Here is a 14,787-nt window from a genome sequence, read left to right as displayed (position 1 = left end):
AGCCACATGGAGCTACACTGATGCAGCTAGAGCCCTGGAACTGGAGGGGCCATGTGCAGACCCATGACAGTGCTGAGATGCTTCCATCACCATAAGAACCACAAGACTTTCCACCCACCGGCCTGTGATCTACATCATTGCATGTGTTTCATGAATCTGAAGAAGAATTTATAGACTGATATCAGACATAGGGGCTAATATTGGACTTATGGACTTGATCTAAGCTGGGATGTTTTCTTAATATACAAATACTCTTTGATATAAAACTCTTTCTTACACACATGTGAGTTTCTCCCTGGATTTGTTTCTCTAGTATACCCAGAATAGCACATGGTGTTAGAGAATAATATTAAATCTGTCATGGGCTGCCTGAAGGACAAGCAGGTCTGTCTTGGAGTAAACACATCTTGTTTAATTCTTGTAATCATTCAAATAAGATTGTAACTCACTTATTTGGGCATGACATTAAGGAGAACCAGAACCCAGAGAATGATCTTGTACTTGGTAAAGTAGAATGTCAATGAAAATGTGAGAGACTTTCAATGGGACTGATTGTCCTAAGGCTGCAATGATGAGTCCAAAGAGAGGGATGATTGTAAGGATGGCGCACTTTCGGGCAGTATTTCATCCTGTTTGTATTAGTCTGGGTACTTTAGAGAAACAAATCCAAAGAAACTCATATGTATAAGAGAGTTTTATATAAAGGCAAGTGCACATCAAGAAAACATCCCCAACCGGTGCTGCCCAGGCCCACAAGTCCAACATTAGCCCATACGTTCAACACCAATCCACAAAGTCCATTTCCATCTCAAAAATACATGTATTGACACCGACTGCAGGAGGAAAGCTGAGTCAATTAATGTGTAAGCATCTCAGCTCTGGCAGAGGTCTCAACATGGCTGCTCCAGTATCTAGGGTGCATTGGGGTGGGTTCATGTGGCTTATTCTCAGGGATGTCTTGCAGGAAGTAACCCTTGCCAGCTGAAGCAGGGAACTGACTAAGGCAGCTGCACCTTGGTCCAACCATCAGAAAACAAGAGACCCGAGAACTAGAAAGATGAGGCTCACCGAGCCATTTAGCACTCTGCCCTTCAATTAAAACCACGTGTTTATCCGCTACATTGCACAATAAACTAACCACCTCACTGTTGTTCATGTGATCACTGTGAACTTAAGCCAACTTAAAGATCCCTAACAAAATATTATGCAGGTTATTGTAAGTTAAAATTATTACATAAACATATATTTGTGAGTATTCACTGGAAGGAAAATATTGGACATGCAGCTGATGGATTGGAGAAAATTTGAGGCTCACATAAGAATTTTATACTGCATTAATATTTTTATAAGGAGTTTTGGTGGCATAGTGGTTATGCATTGTGCTAAGATTTGCATTCACCAGTTTGCAACTACTAGCCACTCCATGGAAGAAAGACAGGGGATTCTACATCAGTAAAAATCAGAAACTCACTATAAATTGGCATTGAAATAATGGCAGTGGGTTTGGGTTTGGTTTTCTTTTAATATTTTTAACTTGACAACAAATGGCACTAGTTAGTGTCCTGAATTGTAAACTGAGATCTGAGTACATATTGTTGTGAAGTCTGCCTTTGGGTAGATGGTAAATAAAGGCCATCCCTATAAAAAGAAGTATGGTCAGATGCCTGGAGATTCCCTAGAATCACACTCTGCACAATGCTCCCTAGAGAGGTGCTGACAAGGCGAGGGAACCACAGCTTCTGAGAGGAAAGCATCACTGACCTAGTCTCTTGCATCTGCTTAAACCATGACCTGATGTACTAAGGTTTGTGTCTGGGCTCACACTGACTTCCCATCACTGTGTCTCTAGCACAGTAATACACGGCTGTGTCCTCAGGATTCACAGAGCTCAGTTTTAAATAAACTTGGCTCTTGGAGGTGCCCAGGTGATGCTGACTTGGGCCTGGAGAGCTGGATTATAGTCTGTGCTCCCATCACCCCGTATATCACCAACTCACTCCAGTCCTTTTCCTGGGGCCTGGCAGATCCAGTACACACCATAGCTGGTTAAAGAGAATCCAGAGACAGTACAGGTGAGAGACAGGGTCTGTGAGGGCTTCACCAGTCCAAGACCTGACTCATAATTGCACCTTGGCCAGGATACCTGGGTATAAAGACAAACACAGTGAGTCGTGTGCTCAAATGCTGTAATCTCAGACTTCATGTACGAATCTCTGAAGCACTCACCTCCCAGAGTTGCCACCAGAAACAAGAAAAGCCATACACAATTCATGTTCATGTGGCTGAGATTCATGATAAAGGAATGCTCTCCAGGGTGAGAAGGCATATGACTTTAAGTACATGTATGCTGTGGTTTCATCTGAATGCATATTAGGTATTTGCATGTGGGAGGTGCGGTTGTATGTAAAAAGGTGGAAAGGGCAGAATGGTGGTGTCCAAGTGTGTAATCTAAAAAGACTTTTCCCCAGCTTTGTCTTCCCTAAAAATATGCCAAACATTAGAGGCTATTTGCCAGCGTATTGTGGGAGGTAATTGTTTCCATGGAGAGCCAGAGAAGTGGTCAAACCTGCTCAGTGACATCCAAAGTTAGGCTGCCATCCTGAATCTGAGATCCGTCCATCTTGGCACAGGTATACCCCAATCCCTCCCCTTCCTATTGCCTGTATACCCCTAGATTTTCATCCTCTCATTACTGTATTACCTATAGTATGACCCCTCCCTGTGATGTGTGTCTTTACCTGAAATTAGGGGGCTTGCACACCCTCAAAGGTATATAAATCTTGGTTAGAAATAAAGAATCTCTCTCCCGTGGTGCTCTCCTCTGCGGTCCTCGCTTCCATGTCCCCTCTCCCCTTGTTCTCCTTCCCCTCACTCTCCTGCCCTCAGGTCTCCCATCTCTATGGGAATCACCGAGCGGGGCTACGGTGAGCATGCTAACATGAAATTTGTCTGATTCCATCATTTTACTCTTTCTTCTATCGCCTGTATTTCTCTATGAGTTTACTATAATCTTTAATTATTATCACTGTACAATTGTGCCTACCAGACCTGGGATGATTTGTGAGGCGCTGGCTACCCTGACAGCCATGGGAGAATACAGTCTTCTCCCTGAGGTCTTCACTCTAGCAATCATACAAACATCTGTGCAGATTTCATGTTTAATGTAGCTTTATGTCATTTCCATCAAAATACCCAGATGTTCTATTGAAATTAAAGACAATCTCTATCCTCACGATATTTAGGTAACAAGACCAGGCCTACCTGAATCTTTCCATACATCTGAACACATAGGGAAACTAGAGTATGTCATCCATAAAGCTCCTTGGCCCTATGATATTTCAGAATATTTAGAAAGGAGTAAAAATACTTTAACCCTATCTTCTAGATTTAGAGTTGGAATAAAAGGTTTCCTAACAATATGGTTATTGTGTGGTTAAAAGAAACCACAGAAATAAGAAAAAGTGCATTTATCCTCTCATGAGTTATTACCGAGGGTGGGCATTGGGCTCAGTGTATTTTGAGAGGCGCCTGCTAACAGCGAGAGGCGTTTCCTGGACTTACACTGTCTTCCACAACTGTGGGTACCTCAGCAACATTCTTTTCTGGTACTGAGCTTTCAGACTCTTGGTCAGGAGTATTACCTGGAGTTGTCTCTGCAGGTTTCCTGCCATGGGCAGTAGAGCTACCATAGTGGTCAGCACAGCAGTTCTAGCTGACCAGGCACTGCAGTCCTTACCCAGACTCCTGTCTTCACTTCTATCTTCTCTTGGTCCAGAGCTGGTGGGTCCTTAGCATCCATGCAAGTCTGCTTTCTCCCTGAGACTGGTTTTCTGTCTGGACTCACACTGACTCTCACTCACCGTGAAAAGCTTGGGCCATAGAGAATGATACAAGTTGCGAACACTCTGAATTGTTTGCAGTGAAATGAAGTGAGATCGATTCATGTAGATATTTATATAGATATTGTTATGAGATATATGCCACAATAAAATATCAATCAAGAAAGACATTTGCCTGAAAGACAATCAAAGTATTAAACAGAGGTTAGGGTTCATTCTGTCCACAGAAATAGGAACCATACTTAAAGCAGATTTCTATTCAAAGTAATTCAAGCAAGAGAGTTATAGAGTTATTTATTCCATGTTAAGGAAGAAATTGTCAAGTGAGAATTCTTTTTATGGGTTTCTGTGATGCGTTTGGGAGGGAATTTTGCAGCTGTTGGTAATTGTTGAACACAATAATAATCTAATGCCATTTGTGTTAATCTGGGTACATTAGATAAATGATCCACAGAAACTCATATGTATAAGAGAGTTTTATATAAAGGTTAAGTGCACATCAAGAAAACATCCTAACTCAGTGGTACCCAAGCCCACAACTCCAACATTAGCCCATATGCCCAACACCAATCCACAAAGTCTTCTTCCATCTCACAAAACATGCACAATGAGGCCGATGGCAGGAAGAAAGCCAAGTAAGAGAATGTGTAAGCATCTCAGCACAGGCAGGGTCACCCCTCAGCTGTTCTAGCACTCAGGGCTTCATGGGGGTAGGTCCATGCAGCTTCTCTTAAGGGATGTTCTTGCAGGAAGTGAGCCTTGCCAGATGAAGCAGGGAACTGTCTAAGGCAGCTGCACCCTTGTCTGACCATCAGAAAACAAGTGACCCTAGAACTAGAAAGGCGAGGCTCACCAAGCCATTTATCCCTCGGCCCTTCAATTGACCCCATAAGTGTTTATCGGCCAGGTTGGCACAATAAACTATGTACCTCTCCATTGAATTATGTATGAGAAGAATGTTGAAAATATTATTTTGTAGCACATATATGATAAAAATAACAGAATATGACATAGTTTTCATTTTTTACTCACAATTAGAAACTGATGGAGAGTGTTGCTGGTACAACATTTCAAAAGACTAGCTAAAATATTCAATCAGAAAAGAGATTATGATATAAGCCAGAAATTTGAATTTATAAAAAGTGTTAGCAATGGAATAAATATTCTTTATTTAATATTTTATTTATTGTCTCACTTTTCCTCCAAAACTGTTTTATTGGGAGCAAATGCAGTTGTCATATCCATCCGTAGTTCAAGTGCATCAAGCAGTATTATACAACTGCTACCCCAATTAGCTTGAAAACATCATCTTCCTTTCTCAACTAGTGGCACCATCTCCCTTTATTCCACCACCACCACCACTCCACTGTAGTCCCAGAAACCCCTATTCTACTTGCTGTCTCTTTATGTTAATCAATTCTGGCTTTCATCTACCATCAAAAAGAAAAACATATCGCTGAAATTCAAGAATGCTATCCCCCAATGACAAAATACATGAGATAAACTCCAATAAGAATTTAAATTGAGGAAGCAGGCAGTCCAAGTGCAGTCAGCAGCCCTTCCTCGGAATCCATAACAGACCTAGGTGTGCTTCGGATGTGTCAGTCTGGCTACTGGAATGTGAGGATCTTGTCAGTTGACTGCCTTTCTCAGGATATTCTGGATCCAAAAGCACTCTTTAGTAGTTGGTGTCCTGCAACACGCCCTGTGGCTCATGCTGAACACGCAAACTGCTTGTCATATGCATGATATTGAATACAGCAAGAAACAACAAAAAACACCTACTCCCTGCCTTCAAGGAGATTTCAGCTCACAGCACAGCCTTATTTCTCTATGTTTGCTGTTCTTCAACTGCAGCACAAAGGAGGGATGCTTGCAAACCTCCCTCCCTGCACTGGCCACAGAGTGAAACCACTGGCTGTGAGGACTGCTGCCTACTCTGATGGTGAGCCGGCTCTGTCTCTTCTCTGTGAGCAAACTACTGTTGCACACAGAGCCTGTGTGTGAGCTGAGCTTTTGTCAGTGACTTCCGACACTGGTTTAACAGAAATCAACAGTTATATGTGTGCAGTACACAAGAAGGGGAGTAATTCAACTGGAAGGGAGAATAAGGTTATTTTTATAAAAGAACCTTGTAAATTGAAGCACAATCAGGAAAAATATATTTAAAAGGAAAACCATTAACATGTTAAGAAAGATTTTTAAAATAATATAAAAGATGTCACAGAAAAGGATGATATAATTAAAATGAGAATACGATATATGAAGTTTTGTGGAGACCAGGATGATGGAAAAAATAGAACAATTTTAAAAAATAGAACAATTCCTGATAATAATATGAAGTATGATTAAACACAATGCAGAATACACAGAAAACAAATTAATGGACATAAATAAACAAAACAAGATGCAAATTCAGAAATTCGATAACTATAAGCCATTGGCACCGTTGAATCCCGAATCACAGTGATTCTAGGACAGAGTAGAACTGCTCCGTAGGGTGTCAGACACTGTTAATCTTTTGGAGGAGCAAACAGCCTCATCTTTCTCGCTTGGAGGAGCTGGTGATTTCAAACTACTGACATTGAACTTTGCATCCCAATGTAAAATAGATAAAAAGATGGCAAAATGAAAACCTGTGCCAGGGGAGGCTAAGAGTTAAGTGAGAAAGCCCTAATTCCAACAGGAAATCCTCCCTGTCATCCATCTGTGCCTGTCTAAGGCTGGTTTCTCTGCGCCCCCTGCTGCCCAGTGTCTTCCCTGCAGGGGAGGTTTGTGTCTGGGCTCACACTGACTTCCCCTCACTGTGTTCCTTGCACAGTAATACGTAGCCGTGTCCTCAGCGGTCACGGAGCTCAGCTGCCGGGAGAACTGATTCTTCGATGTGTCTCTGGTGATGGAGAGTCGGCTTTGGAAGGACGGGTTATAACCTGTATTACCACCATAATCTATGCACCCCATCCACTGCAGCCCCTTCCCCGAGGTCTGGCGGATCCAGCTCCAACAGTAACCACTGCTTGTTATGGAGAAACCAGAGACAATGCAGGTGAGGGACAGCTTCGGGGACAGCTTCACCAGTCCTGGACCCGACTCCTGAAGCTGCACCTGGGACAGGACGCCTGCAAATTAAAAAAAGAAAATTCCATGTCAGTCACAACTATCTCCATAGACCCAGGTCGGATATCTGAATCTCTCACCTTGGGGAACTGTCACAGGCACAGCAGAACACACAGCAATAGCATCTTTAGACCACAGCTCTGTTTCCCAAGAGACCCACAGCCCTGTCTGAAGAGAACTGATAGTTTTCCCACCCCAAGGGTGAAATTGTACCCTAGTGCCTGAAAGATAATTTGCATATGAGGGAGTCCTGTCCTTATAAACAGAAAGTGATAGAGGCCAGGCCCCCCTTTATCTTCTGAGCCCATGGTACAGTAACTGTTTGAACTCATATGTTAAGCAGGGACCCTCAGTTCTTGCTTCAGCCCCATTAACACTTTGGCAGAGTTGGGGGGTTGGGTGTTTCCAGTTTGTTAGGAGGATACACATCCACACCCAACGTACATGGTTCTATCTCAACCATGTCACCCATGCACTCCCTCTGCAAAGGGCCAAATTACTGGTGCCTCAGCCATTGTTATCTGAGTCTTTGCCGCTGGAGTTTCAGCCACAGGTGTGGGCCCTTTGGCGTGGACCGCCTCTCTCCTCTCTGGCTCCTCCCCGAGCCCCGCCCCAAGCCGGCCAGGCCCCGCCCACCCCCTCACCAGGCGCCTGTGCTGGCATCTCAGCAGAAATGGGCGGGGAAAGAGCTGCCTTGAGAGGAAGTGAAGGCAGACCCCTACCCCTCTCTGACCCCGCCAGCTCCTCCCACCCCGGGTCACGCCCAGACAGGGCCGGAAGTGGCGGTGTCTTATTCTGAACTGCAACTCACTGCAAGGATTCCACTGTTGGTGCTCTGCTTGGGGTGCCAGAGAAGCGCCCACAGCCTGAGCACCCTGTTGCCGGCGCTCCCAGGTGGGAGGCTCTGGGCTCCGGGACATGTATGTGGGCGGAGGCTGTTTTAGTCCAGCTGACTAGGGTGCAAGCGCCCTTTCTCTCCCCCAGGAACCCTGCCAGCGCTTCTCTTGGTGAGAGGTGGGCGGGTGTCCCCAAGGCCGGTCCTATTTCCCTGCTTTCAGATTGGTTGTGGTTCATGGTGGGAGTCCCTGTTGGAGAAAGGGGATCCCGGCTGGGGTTTGGGGCTTCGGGGTTCCCTGATTCTCTCTTTGCGGGTCTCCTAACCCCCCTCCCTTGTTTCCTTCCGCACAGTGATGCCTCCTCCCGAGACTCCTTGCGCCTCCTCAGCTCAAAGGTGAGCCCGGGATCTTGTTCTGCTGACCTCTCTCTGGACCCGACCAGAGTCTGTTCTAGGCGCAAGATCTCTTGCTGGTCCGTGACAGAAACGTCTTCCCTGGCTTTAAAATATTGGTGGCCGCCCTTTCTTCTTACTCTTTGTTTTTATTTCTATCTATATATTACTAAGGTTTTTAAAATCATTCCCATTTCATTTCCTTTCTATTCTTTATTGTTTCTGTTGGGTTCAGTTTGTGAAGCACAAAAGGAGTGGATGCCTAGAGATGAAATAACATGCGAGTGTCTGTAAGGATGCCTGGGTGGGGTCGGGGTGGGTCGCTGGCGGAGTTGGGGAGGGTGAGGGGACTTGGGGAGTAAGAATGAAGGATTGAGGGGACTGAACACTACAACCGAAGGTGACTAATAAGTCTGCTTAAAGGCGATTTAATCATAGTGGGAAAATAGACGATGTGAAATCGATTGTGGTAATGATTGTGGAATGCTTAAGATGGCTGAATTGTGGGATTATGTGGGATATGTGGATTAAGTGCCCCAAAACATGTTAAAAAGAAAGAAAGATGCTCTCCATCACAAAAGTAATCTAACTAAACTATGCACAGAAGAATCAAAAACCAAACTGAAACAAAGGAACCAAAAACAAGGTAATGTTAAGGTGTTCAACCTCTATTTGGGGGATGAAACTGGAAGTGACCCTGAAATGGGCCCTTGGCGTTTGAATGTTGTGAGGCTGAAGGACAATTTATTTGGGGCTGGTGTAGTGGGCGTTGGCCCTGGGGCCCTTGGCCAAGGCGCCTCTGCCAGCTGTCCAGGCAGCAGCAGGCTCATGGTCACCAGGATGTCGCAGGCTGTGATGGTGGAGTAGTTTGGAATGTGCCAGTTGAGATGCCTGGTCGGCGATGTGCCCAAAGGTGTCTTTGATCAACGAGTGCACAACGCTCATGGCCCTGAACGAGATACTGGAGTCTGAGTGGACCTACTGGAGCATCTTGTGCACATAACACACAGTAGGTCTCCTTGCCGCTGCATTGGCATTTCTTGCTGTGCTCCCTTTGAGCCTTAGCTGCAGCCTCCTTGGGACTCCTCCCTGGAGCAGGCAGGGACTTAGCAGGGTCAGGTGGGTTGTTTGACTGGGACGGTACACCTGGTAAAGGTAATGTAGGTGTCCTAAGGCGAGTTGAGGGAGGACAGAAACCTCCCCTGGAGCAGAAATTGTTGAAGCTCACTGGATCTTGATTTTTAGTAGGAATTTAGACCATGAAAGAAGGACCTCTAGATCCCTCTGACCTGTTGGGGTTTCAGCAGGAAGTGTTGGAAAAGTTACCACAGGGATAACTGGCTTGTGGTGGCCAAGTGTTCATAGTGATGTCACTTTTTAATCCTTCAATGTCGGATGATTTGATCTAATCTTCCTTGTAAGATGGGGGTGGAGGGGTGAGGGGCAGGAGTAGAGGAGGGAGGACAGGAGAGAGGAAGGAGGTGAGAGGGAATGATTGGAGCTGCCTCCACACTCCCTGATCGCCCCTAGCCTTGAACCCCGGGCAGCCACATGCTGGAAAAGGTGTGTAGGCCAGCCACTGAGTGGGGACTTGTTTTTCTCGACACTACCTAGGTGGTCAATGAGGAGGTCCTGTTAGGAAAATGGGTTGGAGATGCTCACATTGTGCACTTGTGTGTCAGCATGCCGTTTGGATCCCTGGCCCGCTGTCGGCACTCTCCCACCCTGGGGTCCCCAGGCTTTCCCACCTGTCTCACAAACTTGAATAGTTGAGTTGGATCCCATTTTATTTTTGTAGATCTTATCATTGTTTCAAAATGTTTCACACACACAAAAATATATTTTCAATTTCATTATTTATGTGATTTTGGTGTGTACATAAGTGCATGTGTGTGTACCATACACATGTTTTTGTAGTATCCTTTTTGATAACAACTAAGGATGTTTACCAGTAGTTTTGTTAGGGCAAAATGTGTGCTACCTGCTAACTGCATATATAAATCTCCTAGTACTGCTTTTGCCCATTTTAGCCCTGCAGGCAGGCTGGCCGGCTCTCCCTGCTCTCTGGCAAACAGCATCACCTCCTCCTCCTCTTGTGTTTTAGAAGGGTATAGGTGTGTTTGAAAGATGGTCAGCATCTTAATATGTAAGGGTTAATGGTTTGGGAGTTGGAGATTAGCAGTTTATCATTAGGGATTTAAGTACCAAGTATTTTTGTGTGTTGAAATGTTGCCTAGAACATTTTAACATTTACTACCTATATATAGTATTTATGACCTATTTGGCAACTTTTAAAAAATTGAATAAATCTTTTTATTGGGGCTCATACAACCCTTATCACAATGCATAAATATATCAATTGAGTAAAGCACCCTTATACATTAGTTGCCCTCGTTATTCTCAAAATTCTCCTTCCACTTGGGTTCCTGGAATCAGCTCGTTTTCCTTTTTATCCCTTCCCTTCCCTCCCCGCTCTCCCCTCCCCCATGAACCCTTAATAGTTTATAAATTATTATGTTATCTTATACTTCCAGGCCTCTCCCCTCACCCACCTTCCCATTGCCCATCCCCCAGAGATTAGAGGAAGGTGATCACACAATGATGGTTTTTGTTCTTGGTGTCTGCCACCTGGTCCGTTCAACACCTTGTATTCGCTTAGGTTGCGCACTTCTCTGTGGGCTTTGTTGTTTCCGAGCTAGATGGCCGCTTGTTTGCCTTCAATTGGCAACTTTTTTACATGACATCTTCAATTTATGATGAATAAGGAATTTTCTTTTCTTCTTTTTGGAAGTCATTTTCTTCTTTTTATTAATTCTTTTTTTCTGATCAATCTAGCTAGTATCATTTTTAATATGAGTGGTGAAAATGGATATGTATGTTTATCCTGATTCTGCGATGGGGTGAACTTTTTTCTCTTTCTCTTACATGTGACATTTTCAAAGTTTTTTTTACAAGAATGTATATTAGCATATTGAGTTTTACCTATTTCATGTTAGATTTGTAGTTGTTTTTTTTTTAACATGAAAAGCTTTTTACTTTGTTTATTATTCATTCTGTGTCAATTTAGATAATTGACTTTTCCCCCATCACTAGGCATATTTGAGTGTTCATTTTCTTGTGTTAAATCAATTCTGGGATGAATTAGAATTAATCTTGATGCATGCTTATTTTAATATATTGTCTGACTCAGTTTCCTATTTTAAAAATAACTTTTTCATTCAGATCCATTATCAACACTCGTCTATATTTTTCTTAAAATATCGTCATCTGACATGGGTATCAGGTTATTTCTTGTCTCATAGAAAATGTTACTAAGTGCTCTAAAAACTATTGTTATGTTGGAACCCAATAAGTTGAACTTAAGCAACAAAACAGTAAAAAAGTGCTTATTAATCTTATGTGAATACTCTAGCTGCCAGAATTTTTAGTTTTCATCTATCTTACAGTTAGGCTGGAAGTTTCTCAAGAAATTTTATTTTGATTCAATTGATTATAGACCTTCTAAGCATCCTGCAATCCAGTGAGTAATTATTGTCAGTCTCTTGCTCTGCTGGATCCTCTGAACTTCCAGCTGAACCCTCAGTGTACAGGACTGCATGATTTACAGTTTCCTAGACAGACAAATAGCTGCTCACCACTTAGTGAGTGTGTTGTTTTAGACTAGAGCCCATGTTCCTGAAAGTACTCTGCCACCTGGCATGCTGTGAGGCCCTTAGAGAACTGCCTTCAGCTCACCAAAAGAATGGACTAATGAGGGGTGGAAATGCCTCAGTGATTTTGTTGTCACCTTGTTTGTTCCAACTTTTTTTAACTGAAGAAACCTTTTCCCTTTTTTTCATGAGAGAAATAATATCTTTTGTAAACATAACACACTAATGTCTTTGTGTTTGCGCTGGGTGTATATTTGTGGTTTCTGAGACTGTTGTCATATCAGCTGTCATTGAGTCAGTGCCATCTCACTGGGACCCATTGCACAACAGAACAAAACATTGCACTCTCCTGTGCCATCCTCATAATTGAGGATGAACGCATGTTTTTAAAAAATTTATTTATTTTAACTCATTTTATCATGGGCTTGTACAGCTTGTATTACAATCCATGCATATATCAATTGTGTTACACACATTTGTACATGTTGCTATCATCACTTTCAAAACATTTTCTTTCTACTTGAGCGCTGTATCAGCTCATTTTATTCTTCCCTCATGAAGCCCTGATAAATTATAATTTTTTATTGCTTTTTCGTGTCTTATACTGTCTGAAGTCTCCCTTCACCCACTTTTCTGTTGTCCATCCCCCTGAGAAGGGGTTATATGTAGATCATTGTGTTCATTTCCCCTTTCACCCCTCACCTACCCCTTACTCTCCTGGTATTGCCACTCTGATTATTGGTCCTGATGGGTTTATCTGCCCTTGATTCCCTGTGTTTCTAGCTCTTTTCGGTACCCATGTGCATTCTCTGGTCTAGCCAGTTTCGTACAGTAGATTTGGGGTCATGATTGTGGGGTGGGGGGAGCACTAAACAACTAGAGAAAAGTTGTATGTTTCATAGGTGTTATACTGAACCCTAACTGGCTCATCCTTGTGACCCATTCTGATAGGTTAGTTTATTGTGCCAACCTGGCTCATAGGAACATGGTATAAATAATGTTGCAGTTTGATTGGAGGGCAAAGAGATAAATGGCTAGGCAAACCGTGCCTCTCTCTCTCTTGCACTCTTCTCATCAGATCAGGGTGCGCCTGCTAGTTCTCTGCCACAACTTGTGAGCTACACTAAGTGTTGGCCTAACAACCTGTGGATCATGTCGCTAGAGCTTGAGGTTCCTTTGAGAAGTGCTTCATCATGTTGCTGATGTATGCATCACTTGAGCTTGGGACTGTTGGATCCTATCTTCTTGCTCTTTGTTGATGATCTGCCCTTTGTTTGCTGCCTGTGTCCAGACTGCCTGCATTGCCGTACATAAGACTCACCTGTCTGCTTCCTTGACCTTGGACCCAGTGGCCCTCATGAGTTGAAGGACTTCCAGTATATTAAATGTTTCACGGAAGTGAGTTGAACTGAGCACTCTGGACAGCTGTGTGAACAAATTAGCTGCTATATTCTTTTGTGCTTTATATGTCTATCCATTATATAGAATATATAATAATATATAATGATTATATATAATGGTTTTATATATAATGATTATATATTGTATATGTAATAGATGTATGTATGCATATATCTATATATATTCACAAGTGTCCTGGTTTTGTTTCTGTGTAACACACCCTACTGTAAGGGGGTGTCCAATTGCCTACAGATGGACTTTGGGTCTCACTCCACACTACCCCTCTTTCAAATTGATAGGATTTTTTGTTCTGTGTCTCTGATGCCAGATTCCTGATCCTATTGACACCTCATGATCACACAGGCTTGTGTGCTTCTTCCATGAGGACTTTGTAGCTTCTCAGTTTGATGGCCTTTAGGACCCCAGAAGCTATATCTTTTGATAGCCAGGAAGCATCAACTTTCTTCACCATATTTGCTTCTGCACCATTTTGTCTTAATCGATTGTGTCAGGAAGCTGAGCATCATGGAATGCCAGGTTATTAGAACAAAGTCTTCTTTCATTGAGAGAGTACTGGGGTAGAGGTCCAATGTCTATCTGCTACTTTTATACTTAAAATTTAAATATATTTACATAGATATGTTACCCTTTTGTCATATATATGTGTACATATGTAAATGACTGTATTTAGAACTCTATAAATGCCCTTTGTCTCCTACTTCTTTCCTCTATTTCCTTTTACTTTCCTCTTGTCCCACTATCATGTTTGGCCTTCATCAGTTTTCAGTAATTCCTCTCATTACATTGCCCTTGATCACGCCCTACCAGGAATCCTACACTCTCCTCAACGTCGATTTTAGATCACTTGTTGTGCCCTTGACCCCAGGCTTACAGCCACTTCCTTTCCCCCACTTCCCTGTTTCCTTTATCCCCCCCCCCCAGAACCATCAGCCCCATTGTTGTCTCCTCTGGTGTGTTTATCCTGCCAATCTTATCTAGATAGACATGCAGAGACAATAATAAGCACAGAAACAAGACAGAGCAAAATAACAACAACAAAAAAGGAAGCAACCACCGGAAAAAAAGAGAAAAGACTTAAGAATCATTCCAGGTTTGTTCGTTGATCATTAGGAGTATTTTACTGTTGGTTGAGTCTGATGTGGTACCATGCCTTGGCCACTCAGTCTGTTTTTTTGTATTTCCCGGGCACTTCATTGCTTTGCTCCTCTTGCTGCTCTGTTGCATGCCCTTAGAGTTTTGCCCCAGTGTGGTGAAGTCAGATCGAGCACATTTCCCACAGTGTGCCACAGTGTTGTCCCTCATAGCGCTGTGGGTCATTAAGGGATGCCGTGTCTTGTGATTGGGATGGCCCTATGGTCCTCTCTGTGCATTAGGCAATTTGAGCAGGAATATCATTCTTCGGGTTTGGTGAACCATTTGTCGCAGTCACTTTGTTAATCCATTTGGTAGTGGGATTCATGTTTTTCACTGCCCGTCATCTTTACCAAACAAAATATCCTTTTCGAGGAATGATCTTTTCTGATATATGTCC

General features: G+C 43.2%; 1 long non-coding RNA gene across 3 annotated transcripts in view; it reads left to right on the top strand.

The window, feature by feature from the left end:
• The first annotated feature begins 7,718 nt into the window (after window positions 1-7,718).
• The window catches only part of LOC142436288 (uncharacterized), a 66,556-nt gene continuing 59,487 nt past the window's right edge, over window positions 7,719-14,787 (top strand). For all 3 annotated transcript variants that reach the window (XR_012781851.1, XR_012781853.1, XR_012781852.1), the window contains exons 1-2: window positions 7,719-7,850; window positions 8,145-8,187. This is a non-coding gene — a long non-coding RNA (uncharacterized LOC142436288). The remainder of the gene's footprint in view (window positions 7,851-8,144; window positions 8,188-14,787) is intronic.

This window comes from Tenrec ecaudatus, unplaced genomic scaffold, assembly GCF_050624435.1.
Source record: "Tenrec ecaudatus isolate mTenEca1 unplaced genomic scaffold, mTenEca1.hap1 Scaffold_1967, whole genome shotgun sequence".
NCBI classification, from domain to species: Eukaryota; Metazoa; Chordata; class Mammalia; order Afrosoricida; family Tenrecidae; genus Tenrec; species Tenrec ecaudatus.
Note: the sequence above shows the minus strand (reverse complement) of the source record. Positions and strands in the feature narration are given on the sequence as shown.